This window comes from Lactuca serriola, chromosome 1, assembly GCF_051521515.1.
Source record: "Lactuca serriola cultivar US96UC23 chromosome 1, Lser_US96UC23_V15, whole genome shotgun sequence".
Lineage (NCBI taxonomy): Eukaryota > Viridiplantae > Streptophyta > Magnoliopsida > Asterales > Asteraceae > Lactuca > Lactuca serriola.
In genome coordinates this window covers 68,612,671-68,626,368 of record NC_136408.1, presented here as the reverse complement: position 1 = coordinate 68,626,368, position 13,698 = coordinate 68,612,671, and positions in this window count along the sequence as shown.

The following is a 13,698-nucleotide window of genomic DNA, read 5'->3' as shown; positions in this document are numbered from 1 at the left end:
ATAAGAAATGAATCTTATGAATAGTAAACTTGCCATTTTTTTGGCAACTTTGCTCCTCGTTCTTTGGCCATTTTAACACTTTTGGTCCTTATAATCAATAATTTTACATTTTTTAGGAACCTTTTAATATTTAAAGTTTGGTCATAAAACTTTAATGGTTTGACAACTTTGATCCATTTTCGAAAAAGTTGCTAATTCCTACCCCTTTAATTCTTTAGCCATTTTGACACTTTTGGTCATTGCAGTCAAAACTTTTATATTTTTTCATAAAAACATGAAAAAAACGGTCCGTGGAAAAGCCCGAGCTTTTCATCCTTGCACTTTCTACGTCTGTCATATTTATCGATTCGGAAACAACATTAAAAGCTTATGGCCCCCGCGTAATGATGGGTTTTGGCCATATGAACATTCATATGTGCACATGCAAACCCTAATGCTTGGATCTAGGTTTCTCTAATTAAACATGCTTTGAATCCAAGACTTCTAATGACTAATTAGGTATAAGAACAATACAAAATCAGATCTAGAAGTTTACCTTTGAATCTCTTGTTTGATCTTGTTGTCTTGGAGCTCTAGAGTCACAATTGTCACTCCTCTAATGGCTTACAAACACCAACTAGCAAGGAGGATGATTTGAGAGAGAGAAGAGGGATTAGAAATCGGCCAGGGTTTCTTTGCTTTAGCAGAGGTGCCGATTTCCCTTGTCCTAGGGGTCTATTTATACTTATAAGGCTCCTAGGGTTTCACCCTTAAACCCTAGTTGGATAATCTTTCCTTAAAGCAATCCAAATCCTTTCCATGATAATGCCTTGGACGAATTTGAGGCTATCCCAAGCCCTAGAATTCGTCCAACCTCTATCCAAGAAGGATTTACAGCCCAAAGTGTAACTATCAAACAATTGACAGTTTATACCCTCTTATTTAATTAATTTCCTTAAGTCACCAAATTAATACTAATTAATCTATGACTTATATTAATCAAATAACAATATTATTATTCCTTATATTATTCTCATAATATATTAATAATATTTATTCTCTCATAATAAATCATCTTATCAAGTTGCTATGGTGAAGGCAACCCAAAAGGACCATGCACAATCGGGTCAAATACTTGCCTAATATAGTTGCATTCTTAGACACTATTCCAACAGTCTCCCACTTGGATAAGTCTAGTAACTATATGCACAAGTACAATTCGATTTGCAATCGTAGCTCTTAAAGACGCTGTCAAACTCTGATCTAATCAATCTTGTCCTTTAGATAAGGGATCGTACAGTCCTCTGTCAGATATCATGCTGACAATTCTATGGAATGATTAGTCAAGCATTTAGGTTTCTCGATCTCCGATTTATCTGACATAGAACTTAATCGAACACATCAATTCAGTTCTGACCGGGCCCGACACATAAGTCAAATCAAATCATCGAACGGTCGAGATATCACTTTTACTCTCTTGGGATAAAAGTTACAGATAAACTTCAACTTATATGCATTTACTTATTCATTAATCAACTATACACAACAATGTGTTTTATAACATCGAGTTACCAATGCGTTTTCGCATTATCAATGTACAATCAATTAACAAATAACAAACCATATATCTAGGTTTTAAGACTATATGATATTATCGTCTTGCGATCACCCTTTTATATCATATTCCATAAGGTGATTCCAGCAAGCGCAGGTTTGTTCCAATGCTCGAAACTAGTTCATAAGCACTCATGAATGTTGCAGCAACCCTTTGCTATGTCTAAAACCATTTAGAAAATCTACACACCAATTCATGACAATCTTCATTCATATCTACTTCCAACATATGAACGATTGTGGATAATTTGAATAATTCGATTATTCTTAATAAATTCAATTATTCTGGAAGTCAAAACATGCAAAATGAAACAATAGTTAAACAATTAACATAAGACAGTAACATTACTCATAAATAAAACTCCTTTATTTAATCATCAAATGTTAATTACATTTATCTATTACACGTTTCTAATACTATCTAATCTATGCTAATATCATCCTTCAGCCCAATACTCCTAGCATGCTGCAAGTGCTTAACCCTACTCAGTCCCTTCGTAAGCGGATCTGCTGGGTTATCTTCTGATGATATCCTCTTCACTACGAGTTGTCCTTTTTCTACACGATGTCTAATAAAGTGATATTTTCTGTCGATATGTCGAGATCTGCCATGATCCCTTGGTTCCTTAGTCAAGGCAACCGCTCCTTCATTATCACAGAAAATCTCCATGGGCTCCTTTATGGCAGGTAAAACTCCAAGATCACCAATGAAGTTCTTTAACCATATCGCCTCCTTCGACGCTTCCCTCGCTGCAATATACTCTGATTCGCACGTTGAATTAGCTACGGTTTCCTGCTTGGAACTTTTCCAAGTCACTGCTCCTCCATTTAGGGTAAAGACCCAGCCCGACTGCGAATGGTAGTTGTCCCTGTCAGTCTGAAAGCTGGCGTCACTATACCCTCGCACCTTCAAGTCATCACTCCCTCCGAGGACTAAGAACCATTCCTTCGTCCTCCGAAGGTACTTAAGGATATTCTTAACCGCAATCCAATGGGCTCTGCCAGGGTTCCCTTGATATCTACTAACCATGCTCAAAGCAAAGGCTACATCAGGGTGAGTACAAGTCATAGCGTACATGATTGAGCCAACAACGGAAGCGTATGGTACTCGGCTCATTTCTGCTATTTCAGCTTCGGTACTCGGACTTTGAGTCTTACTCAACTTGGCATTACTTTGTATCGGTAATTCTCCCTTCTTTGAGTTTTCCATACTAAAACGTTTTAGTACCTTCTCTAAGTAAGTGTTCTGACTAAGTCCTATTAGTCTCTTACTTCTTTCTCTCACTATCCTTATTCCCAAAATGTAAGAAGCCTCTCCGAGGTCCTTCATAGCGAAGCACTTCCCGAGCCAGGACTTAACCTCCTGCAGAGTCGGGATGCCATTTCCTATGAGTAATATGTCATTGACATATAGAACGAGGAAGCTTACTATACTCCCATTGGCTTTGACATATACACACGATTCATCTTCGCTTCGTACAAATCCAAACTCTTTGACTTTCTCATCGAAGCAAAGATTCCATCTGCGAGATGCTTGCTTAAGTCTATAAATGGACTTCTCAAGCTTACACACTCTATTCGGATGCTTCAGATCCACAAACCCCTCTGGCTGAGCCATATAAACATCCTCAGCCAACTTTTCGTTAAGGAAAGCGGTCTTGACATCCATTTGCCAAATCTCATAATCATGAAATGCGACAATAGCTAGCATCACACTAATAGATTTTATCTTTGCAACTGGTGAGAAGGTCTCATCATAGTCAACACCGGGAGTTTGAGTAAAGCCCTTCGCGACCAATCGCACTTTATATGTGTGTACGTTTCCATCCACGTCTGTCTTCACCCAACGGTCTTACGTCCGGGCACATTATCAACCAAATTACAAACTTGGTTATCATACATGGATTGGATCTCGCTATCCATTGCCTCTTTCCATTTCGCAGACTCCGGGCCTGCCATGGCTTCCTTATAGCTATTAGGTTCATCAAGGTTTATTAGTGTACCATCACTAATATACATGTCCGCTTCGGTAGTAATATGAAAACCATAAAACTGGGGTTGAACTCTAACTCTTTCGAAACGTCTAAGAGGTAAGGACTCGTCAATCGGTTCAACCGAAGTTTCCTCCTCGGGTTGAGTGCCAGCGGTATAGGTTCCTTCATCTATCGACTCTTGAATCTCTTCAAGCTCGATTTGCCTCCCACTGTCTCCTTGGCCTATGAGTTCTCGCTCTCGGAAAACTCCTCTCCTCGCAACAAAGACAACATTGTCCTTCGGTCTATAAAAGAGATATCCAAAGGATTTCTGCGGGTAGCCGATGAAAGTACATCGCTCACTACGAGGTTTGAGCTTGTTGTGAGTATCTCGTCTTACGAAAGCCTCGCAACCCCAAACCTTGATATGTACCAACGAGGGAGCTTTCCCTGTCCACATCTCGTGAGGTGTTTTGGCAACCTTCTTAGTAGGGACTCGGTTAAGGATATGGGCGGCAGTCTCTAAGGCATACCCCCAAAAAGAGATTGATAGTGAAGCACGACTCATCATAGAGCGAACCATGTCCAACAAGGTTCGATTACGCCTTTCTGCCACACCATTCAATTGTGGTGTCCTAGGTGGCGTCAATTGTGAAACTATTCCACACTCCTTGAGATAATCGTGGAATTCAAGACGTAGGTACTCTCCTCCTCGATCGGATCGAAGCATCTTGATTTTCCTGCCCAATTGATTCTCCACTTCATTCTTGAACTCTTTGAATTTTTCAAAAGTTTTTGACTTTTGCTTGAATAAGTATATATACCCATATCTACTATAGTCATCGGTAAAAGTCACATAGAAGCGGTTCCCATCCCTCGTGGTTGATCTAAACGGTCCACATACATCGGTATGTATTAGGTCCAATAGACCCTCACCCCTTTCACATGTACTTGTGAAGGGTGACTTAGTCATCTTTCCAAGTAAACAAGACTCGCATGTGTCATCTTCCCTAAGGTCGAATGACTCCAACACTCCATCCTTTTGGAGTTGGGCTATGCATTTCTTGTTGACATGTCCAAGACGACAATGCCACAAGGATGCTTTATCCATACTATTGGAAGAATCTATGTTCAAAACATCATTTCCTAAGTTATCAACAATCATAACAATTTCATAAATTCCATTACACGGTATTGCTTCAAAATAAAAGACACCATTTAGATAAGCCAAAATAGAATCATTCTCATTATTAAAAGAAAATCTAAAACCTTGTCTAAACAAACCATGAAATGAAATGATGTTTCTAGCCATTTCTGGCGAATAGAAACAATTGTTCAAATCTAAACTTAAACCATTCCTAAGCACTAAATAATACACTCCAATCTTGGTCACAGGCGACGATCTTATGTTCCCCATGATTAGATTAATCCTTCCATGCTCCACATCCCTATTTCTTCTTAGTCCCTGCACATTAGAACAAATGTGGTAACCACAACCGGTATCAAGAACCCAAGAAATAACATGAGATGAATCGTTAGATTTAATTGTGTATATACCTGCGAAAGACGGCTTGATCTTTCCTTCCTTGATGGCTTGCAGGTACTCTGGGCAACTTCTCTTCCAATGTCCTATCTTGTGGCAGTGGTGGCACTCTGCCTCCTTTGGGTTAGGGTAGGGCTTAGCAGGATCAACTTTGGTTCCACTAGAAGAGGCACCATCTCGGGCTTTAACCTTGCGATAGCTCCTAGACGAAGCCTTCCTCTTCTTTCCCTTTCCTTGTCCAATAGCCAAAACAGGAGCAACGGGTGGATTGGGAGTTGGTGCAACAGACTTGTCCTTGAAGTTGCTCTCAGCAACCCTCAAGAGACCTTGGAGTTTGCTTAGGGTGACCTCCTCTTTGTTCATGTGGTAGGTCATCCTAAATTGATTGTAGCTTGGAGGCAAAGAGTGAAGCACCATGTCGATCGCCAAGTCTTCCCCAAAGTCAACATTCAACTTGCGAAGACGGTCGACATACCTTTGCATCTTTTGCAGGTGCACGGTAAGAGACTCTCCATGATCCATCTTAGCGGAAATCATGTTAGTGAAAATCTCATAACGCTCTTGTCTCGCGTTTTGGTGGTATCTCTCCAATAAGTCTTGATGCATCTCGTACGGGTACATGTCCTCGTAGGACTTTTGGAATTCGGAGTTCATAGTGGCAATCATGATGCAATGTACCTTCGTTGCATCTCGCTCGTGAGTTTCAAAAGCGGTCATTTCAGCCGGAGTAGCGATTTCAGGATTGATTTTCTCAAGCTTCTCATCGAGGACATACTCCTTGTCCTCGTAGCGAGCAATTGTGAGAATGTATCTTATCCATTCGCTAAATTTCGTCCCATCGAAAGTGACCTTTTGACAAAGGCTCGTCAATGTGAAAGAACTAGTAGCAGCGTTGTTCGCGTTCGGCATCTACAAATAGAAAGGACAAAGATAGATTAGAATATGAATCCCTAATTATCACCCAATAAGAAAAATTAGGGCTAGGATCCAACAACAATATTTACATATTAGAAAATGGATGTCGTAATCTAACATGAAAACAATTTGAAGGTAAGTGAATGACGATTCACTAATTCTCCACCATGAAAACCTAACTTTAAGTTCTAAATGAATTTGAGAATTCCTAGGTTTAGATGAGATTCATTGAAACATTTCAATGGCATGTTTAAATCTCGATATGCCCCTCTTGTTTGTGATTGGGATACCGAGGATCACAAAGCGGGTGTGAATTACCATGCAAATTCACATGGTGCCTTCATTGTAACGATCACCTATTCGATGTGCCGGTAAACCACACACGCTCCATCGAACTATGATAAACAATGAATCACCCTTCGCCACCTTCTCTTAGAACCAATTAGTGTGCCAGTAAACCACACACGCTCCACTAACTTCTTAGCAAGGTGCAAAGTGTAATTTCATAGGATTGCATCAATTCACTTTTCCTAAAGTAACTAAGATTGGGAAATTTTTGAAAACATGTAGTTACTTTGTATTTCATATTATACTTTTAATGAGAGGATGAGGTTGCCCTATCCTACCCGTTCGGCTAACGACCCTCCACCGATCAAGCAAGCGGTGGGTGTGAGTGTACATCCATTAAGCGGCATTTTATAGGCCGCAACCTTATACCCACCTTATAGATCCGCTTCGTGAATGAGGCCTACTAACGGTAAGACTAACATTTTAGTTATATATATATATATATATATATATATATATATATATATATATATATGTTGTAATATTATATTAGTATAGGGTTGTATTTTAAACTTGTAAAATTCTAGGGTTTGAAATTTAAATTTTCTAAATTAAAACTTTTAATCACAAAACATAAATTTCAAAACTTGAGGATAAGTTTTAAACATTTAAAACATGGAGAATCAAATAACAATTAATCTTAATTAACAATTAATTCCATAATTATCCATATTTGATTTATTTAAGATTTCTTGCATAATAATTTACCAATTTAATCAAAATAATTAATTAATTATCACATAAGGAAATTAAATATTTTATTAATTGATAAATATCTTTAATTAGATCAAGATTATAGTCATATATATCAAAAAATCGGATTAGGGTTGATCTAATATGATAAAGGCAAGTTTCCATAAGATAAATATCAAAAAATCCCGAATTTGGCCCTTCCTGACGCTCGGACTCGCCGAGTGCACCATGGGACTCGACGAGTCAGGCCAACTCGCCGAGTCCACTATGGGACTCGCCGAGTCCATGACTCAGAAACATAAAATTCGAATTTTTCAAGCAAGATTCAAACAAACAAGCAACAGTTTAATAGAAACCAATCTAGGCTCTGATACCACTGATGGGTTTTGGCCATATGAACATTCCTATGTGCACATGCAAACCCTAATGCTTGGATCTAGGTTTCTCTAATTAAACATGCTTTGAATCCAAGACTTCTAATGACTAATTAGGTATAAGAACAATACAAAATCAGATCTAGAAGTTTACCTTTGAATCTCTTGTTTGATCTTGTTGTCTTGGAGCTCTAGAGTCACAATTGTCACTCCTCTAATGGCTTACAAACACCAACTAGCAAGGAGGATGATTTGAGAGAGAGAAGAGGGATTAGAAATCGGCCAGGGTTTCTTTGCTTTAGCATAGGTGCCGATTTCCCTTGCCCTAGGGGTCTATTTATACTTATAAGGCTCCTAGGGTTTCACCCTTAAACCCTAGTTGGATAATCTTTCCTTAAAGCAATCCAAATCCTTTCCATGATAATGCCTTGGACGAATTTGAGGCTATCCCAAGCCCTAGAATTCGTCCAACCTCTATCCAAGAAGGATTTACAGCCCAAAGTGTAACTATCAAACAATTGACAGTTTATACCCTCTTATTTAATTAATCTCCTTAAGTCACCAAATTAATACTAATTAATCTATGACTTATATTAATCAAATAACAATATTATTATTCCTTATATTATTCTCATAATATATTAATAATATTTAATCTCTCGTAATAAATCATCTTATCAAGTTGCTATGGTGAAGGCAACCCAAAAGGACCATGCACAATCGGGTCAAATAATTGCCTAATATAGTTGCAGCCTTAGACACTATTCCAACACGTAGCGGGGGTAACCTTTCTAGTTTATAGCAAGAATTCATAACCTTCTTGAACCTTGCTTCATCAATGTTCGTACACACAAAAAAACATTACAATTTACATAAGTAATGTCTGTACACACACACGCATAAACATAACAAAAACGAAGTAGTTGCAACCTAACTGGTTTGACTTTAACACTTTAAAGAGAACTCATACTAACAAAAAATTTGAGAAGATATGGAAAACCTGAAAGAAGAGCACACACAAGAGTTGAAAATATATTTGGGGGATTTACATGCAGCAAAACATGCAAAATATGCAAGAACTGACAAAGCAAAAAATAATTACAAAAAATAATATTAATCGAGGAGTTACATGATACTAAAGATCAAGAAACAACAAAGAGAATTCAACACCAACACTTCATAAATGATCAAATCGAAGTATAGGAAGCATCACATAGACTAAGGATCATAACATTATACATGGAAAATGAAGATTATCTGATTTCTAATCATAACGTATAGCATAAATTAAAAAAAAAATTGAAAAAAATTAAACATGAACTCATTTAAATTAATAATGTTTGAAATAGTAAATGTTTTGAGGACTTACTCCTTGACGGCCAAACAATGCTTAAAAAACAATCTGACCCTAATTAGATTATGTTCTTCACATAAATTTCATCCATAAACCCATAAACACATATTCGACTAGACATATATGTATCACTATAGAAACACATATTCTAATTGTTTTAGATTTCTTGATTTGTACTCCTAGAGTGATAACTTATACAAAACACCACAAAAAATTTATTGGACCTTAATTTCTTTCTAATAAATCTCACCGGAAGGAGCTTTTCTTATCAAGAATGATAGATTCGGTGTTGTAAGTTCATAAAAGGGAATAAGAAATCACCTCGATTAAACATGTAATGACAATGGAACGGTCCAGGCTGTTGACGAGGATGTGGCTGTAGCGCCCGATTCCTGGTACGTATTTAAACTCAAGGAAAATGTTGCAATTTACTCTGGGACGCGGCGAGTTGGAGGCCCAACTTGTCGAGTAGACTTGACTATTGATCGGGGGCTTAAGTGACCTGCTCGACGTGTCGGAATACCGACTCGACGAGTAGGAGCTGTCTGGACAAAACCCTAATATTCAGGGTTTGCATCCTATTTAAACACTTTATCTCGTCCCAAACCAACCTCCATCACCCTCCCAACTCAGAGAAACCGTAGATTGAAATCCTAAACCCTTTTTGAGTGATTTTGAACTCTTTGTGCCATTTTGTGCAAGTTAGAAGGTTGGAGAGAAGAAAAAGGAGCTTGGGATTTCAGAAAGAGCAAGGAGACCTAAAGGTTTTGCTTCATTTCCTGTTTTATTGGAGGTAAAGGTCCATACCTTGTTTCTTCTTTCATTAGATACTCTTTTGGAGTAACTTAGGGTTTTCAGAAGCCATTTTGGAGCCACGCTTGGATGCAACCACGATTTTGGGATAAGGACTTCAGATCTGGAACCATTGAGGGTTCCCATGGCATAAAGGTGCCAACTTTATGGCCATGGGAGACCCATGCATCATATAAACCCCTTTTTATGGCTTTTTGAGCCAAAAACCCCATGCATGGACATCAAGTTCATAACTTTACGTATAAAAGGGACCCTAGGAGGTCAGATCTATGTTTTGGATGCATTAAGACCCAGTATAATCGAGTGTATAGTCATGGACAAAAAGGGACTCGGCAAGTCGGGACGGTTTTTCCCCCAAAACGTCTTCTGGAAATGGTTTTGGTTGAGTAGAAGGAACAATCAGCCTGCTAGGGGTTTGTCTTGGAACTGGAGATCATAGGACTTGGTGAGTGTATGAAAAGACTCGACAAGTCCAAGGCAACCTCCTAAATCATGAAGACGGACTCGACGAGTTGTTCATAGAACTCAGCAAGTCATAGACTGGACATGTTCGTATGATGACGATGAACTCGACAGGTTCAAGGATGAACTCGGCGAGTCAGTTGAAAATGGTCCCGATACTATGGATGAAGGTGAACTCATCGAGTTCTTGCTAGACTCCGACAAGTAGAGTCGGGGGTTGTATTATTTTGAAATAATAGGGACTCGACGAGTTGGCAGACCAACTCGGCGAGTCAAGTCAACTGGATGTTGACTTTAACCAAAGTTGACCTTGACTTTGACTTTTACCTGGATTTGGGTTGACCATTGTAAGGGTTATGAGTATGCATTAGTAATCGGAAGAGGTAATTGTGTAGGGATTGAAGAGTGGAGTCGAGGACTGTGCAGATACTACACGACATCTAGGTGAGTTACCTTCCAGTAGAGGTGGGTCTACAACCACAATGTCGGCCCGCTAGTAGGGATTGTTTGTCGAGTAGTTGTTTTTGTGATAATTCCTTGGGTTTGCCTCTATCTGATGAGTTTTGCATGCTAGTATAATATGATGTTATGTGATAGCGACAGTGAGGGGGATAGTCCCCGGTTACCGGTCGATAGGGCCGAAGGAGTGGTATGGTACCCGACTATGCTGGATAGTATGGTTATGTTATATTATTGTGTGGTAGTAGTAGGGGTGAAATAGTACCCGGTCGAGATAAACTGGAGTGGTAGGTCGGACACCCCGATATGTCTGACATGGGTAGGTTAGGCACCCCGGTATGCTTAGCAGGGTAGGTCGGGCACCCAGATATGCCTGACATGTAACACCCCAAATTTATAATGTTCAAAGAAGGGCCAAAAGTGTAAATTTAGGGAAGGGACTCGACGAGTAGGTCTGCTTACACGCTGAGTCGGAGCGGGATTCTGTCGCGGTTTAAGCGTCCAACTCGCCGAGTCGGCGGCTTGGACTCGACGAGTTGGTGATGGAGAGAGAAAACCCTAATCCCGGGGGTTGTGTCCTATATAAAGCACATTATAACCCTAATCCCAGGGGTTGGGCCAGGTACGAGTGGTTACGCGTTATGTTTGGTTGATGGGTTATGGGAGTTGAAGGATGCAGTATCCCGTCAGCGCGTAAGGGATAGAACCAGAGGGCAAAACAGGATTCGTTACAGGTTGCATGTTATCAGGGTTATCGCCAATTTTGGGTGAAGGAAGATGGATTAGTGTCTTAGTAGAGCTTAGTGGGTGTTTGTGGTATCTAGCGTTCGCAGGGCGCGAAGGTGTGTTCCTGATATGAAGGGTAAGTCTTATCGGGTGATTCGTGGTTAACTCGTGGTGCTATTGAGTTGAAAGGCCGATGATCGGCTTGGAATAGTGGCAAGGATGCCACGTGAGAATAGGCCATTTTAAGAGAGATGCAGAAGTAGGGTTTGTAAGAGCATAAGTTGATTGAGAAGTCGGAGTCTGCAGTGCAAAGGGTTTGTTCTTAGGCGTATATTGCAGTAGGCTTCGAGGACGAAGCCTAATTTAAGTGGTCGAGAGTTGTAACACACCAAATTTCTAATGTTCAATGAAGGGCCAAAAGTGTAAATTTAGGAAAGTGACTCGACGAGTAGGTCCGCTTACTCGCCGAGTCGGAGTGGGATTCTATCGCGGTTTAAGTGGCCAACTCGCCGAGTCGGCGGCTTGGACTCGACGAGTTGATGCTGAAGAGATAAAACCCTAATCCCAAGTGTTGTGCCCTATATAAATCACATTATAACCCACCCTCAGCCTCTTTGCTACCCTTTTGAGATCCAGAAACCCTAAATCGTGAGTGAGAGCCCTTGGAAGCAATTTGAAGCCTTGATAAGTGATTTTGGTGGAAAGGGGATTGAAGATCAAGAGTTTTGCTGCAAAGGAGGGGTGTAGATCCAGGATCTACTTCAGTTGGAGCTTATATTAGAGGTAATAATTTGTTGTTTGGGCTCTTTTGCATCTAGATCTATTATCATGTGAGATTTGGGGCATTTTTGGTATGATTAAGAGCTATTTCGAGTTAGAGGCTTAGATCTGAGGTTGCCACTTCATATCTAGGCTTGTGATGATCCATAATGTCATAAAGTTTCAGTCATTGAGTTGTTGGTGAAGCCCCTTTGTCTAAAACCCAAGCCCTAGTGTGTTTTGGGCCTATATCTCCTTGATTTCACGTAAAGTTTGCAACTTTATGTGAGGGTTAGGCTGTAGAAGAGTGGATCTATGGATTGGAGCCCCTGTATAGCTCGAAAAGCCTCTATATGGATTGAGAACTGAAGAGACTCGACGAGTTACATGGGTGTACTCGATGAGTTGTATGAACATGTGCATGGACTCGGCGAGTTGGAAGAACAACTCGGCGAGTCTGTTGAAGATTGCCTTGGACTCGGCAAGTTTGTTCTTGGACTCGACGAGTCTGGTCGCAGAAACCAACCTCTTTTGGTTAAAGCTTTGGATTAGTGAGTCGGTTGGCAACTCAGTGAGTTGGTCAAGATGGAATTTCGAGATCATTCAACTCGACGAGTCTTGGGGCGACTCGGTGAGTTGAGTTGTGTTGTGGGAGTTTCTTAGGTATAGGAACTCAACGAGTCGACGGGCTGACTCGGCGAGTAGAGTCAACCAGGAAGGTTGACTTTGACTGAGGACTTTGTCTTTTACCAAGAGTTGATGTAGCACCTGGTTCCTAGTATGTATAACCTATCTAAGTAATTTACATTTTTAGCCTTGGACTCGGCGAGTTCTAGTCCCGAATCGCCGAGTAGAGTCAAGATATTAAGCACGTTTAAGTTGGTGACTCGGTGAGTCCATATTCTGGACTCGGCGATTCCCCGTTGTCTAGATGAAACCCTAATTTCAAGGGTTTGCACCCTATTTAAACCACCTTATGCGCCCCCAAGCTCGCCCCCTTCACTCTCAGAGCAACCTTAGCCAAACCCGAACCTTCCCCTTTGAGATTTGAGTGTTTGTGTGTGCTTCATTGAAGTTTTGAAGAAGATAAGGAGGGAAGATCAAGGAGAAGGAGGATGACAGAAGTTGTGAGCTCATTTTAGAGAATAGTAAGGTAAAAACTCGACCCCTTCTTCTGTTTCTAAGGTTGAACCTTCACTAGAGCATCTTTAAGACTTTTTGGAACCATTTATTGGCTTGGTTGTGGTTTAGAGGACTCCTTGGTTCGTTTAGCCTTCAGATCTGACCACATCTGGGCTCTAGAGGCTCAGATCTACAACCTTTGTGGGCCATTTTCATGAACAAGCCTAAATCTACACTTCTAACCCCATAAAAGTCCTTAAATGGCTTGTTTGAGCATGCATGCACGTAAAGTTGGAAGCTTTACGTGTAAAATCAACCCTAGGAACCTAGATCTATAAATGGCATGCACTGGATTCAAGCAGAATCGAGTATACAGTTTTTGCATGCATGCAACTCGGCGAGTCGTTCTTTAGACTCCGCGAGTCGAGTCGCGAGTCCTTAATTTTCCCCCCTTTTTGCGTGTATGCTGAGTAGCAGTGAGTCATGGGTGGACTCAGTGAGTCGGAAGCCAGACTCATCAGAAGAGAAACTCGGCGAGTCAATGCCCTGACTCAGCGAGTCCAA